The sequence below is a fragment of the Cynara cardunculus genome, assembly GCF_001531365.2.
Source record: "Cynara cardunculus var. scolymus isolate 2C chromosome LG 2, CcrdV1, whole genome shotgun sequence".
NCBI lineage: Eukaryota > Viridiplantae > Streptophyta > Magnoliopsida > Asterales > Asteraceae > Cynara > Cynara cardunculus.
The window spans coordinates 62,540,335-62,541,832 of record NC_037529.1 but is presented as its reverse complement, the minus strand read 5'-3'; the positions used below and the strand labels follow the sequence as shown (position 1 = coordinate 62,541,832).

Sequence of the window (1,498 nt, the reverse complement as noted above, 5' to 3'; positions counted from 1 at the left end):
TCTTCCGATATGCTCTATTTTTCTCCTTTACCAAGAAATCCCATTCTTGTTCTCCATGACGTGACTGGAAAATTGCTATGACCGATGAATATAATGCTCTAATGTCTAACAAAACRTGGTAATTAGTCCCTAAACCATGTAATGTTAATGTTATTCGGTCTATGTGGATTTTTTTCTCATAAGGAGAAACCTGATGGTTTATTTGAGTGGCATAAAGCCCGTCTTGTAGGTGATGGCAAGACACAACATGTAGGCATGGATTGTGGCGACACGTTTAGTCCAGTCGTAAAACCAACTACAATACAGACAATACTTTTGTTAGATCTTTTGAAAGATTGTTTCATTCACCAACTTGATGTAGAAAATACATTCTTGCATGGAGAACTTAAGGAGACTGTATAAATTCATCAACCATTGGGGTTCCGCAATCCCGATTATCCATCCCACGTTTGTCTATTGAATAAATCTTTATACGGTCTTAAACAGGCCTCCCGGGCTTGGTACCAAAGGTTTGCCGAGTTTCTAGCTACCTTTGGTTTCATTCATAGCACATCCAACCATTCCTAGTTCATTTTTAAATGGAGATTGAAAATGGCCTATCTTCTTCTCTATGTGGATGACATTATCCTGACAACATCTTCAGATGCTCTTCGCTACACTATTATATCCCATCTAAGTATGTTTGCAATGAAAGATCTCGACCAAATAAGCTATTTTTGAGGATTGTTGTAACCCATCCCCTGGGTTATGAATATGTAACCGACTAAAATTAAAAACAAAGACCCCTACTACTTAACTTAGGCGAGTTATTAAACCAAAAACAATTAAGATATTTGATTGGCTAATATGACTATGCATAGTTAACACTATTTAAGTGGTTAAAAAAACAATCGGGTATGTATGTGTGTGTGTATAGTTATATATCTATACATACGATGTACATTTAGGTTTTGGAGAGATACTATTTCATGATCTAGCTTTATCCTTTACCATAAATTCAATATAACAATTTCTTATTTCTCAATTTATTGAAATCAATCAAATATTATTAATGCATCTGTAACAAATTATAACACCGAAACAAAATAAATACTACAAGATCACCTTCACTATTGRATGACCAACGAATCGTGCAATAAAATAAGCTAATCTAAAGCCCAAACAAACCCTAGAATGAATCTTGAATATCTCATTTAGAGAACACTAAATTGTTGGTTTAGATAGGTTTATTAGCAAACCACCTCTTAACCATCTGAAAACATTCTTCTGGTTTGAACTCTGGAGCTGTATGACCCGCTCCCTACACAATTAATGGCAAATGACAAAATTTCAGTTTATTTTAAACAACAAATATCTTCCCTATGCATGTAAACTTAAAAAAAAATGGTGTACCTTTACAGTAGCAAATACTAAAGAATAATTATCACGAGCGTATGTGGTTTTGTATCCTGCGGTTTGACCATTACTATACCATGCATCCCAATTACTCTCTGTGATC

At 34.6% G+C, this 1,498-nt stretch overlaps 1 long non-coding RNA gene across 1 annotated transcript; it reads right to left on the bottom strand.

Moving 5' to 3' along the window:
* Positions 1-1,015: 1,015 nt before the first annotated feature.
* On the bottom strand, positions 1,016-1,492 carry LOC112506450. The gene is made up of 2 exons (XR_003068461.1): positions 1,393-1,492; positions 1,016-1,300 (listed from the first exon to the last, which is right to left on the bottom strand). It is a non-coding gene; the product is annotated as an uncharacterized LOC112506450 (long non-coding RNA).
* Positions 1,493-1,498: the final 6 nt, after the last annotated feature.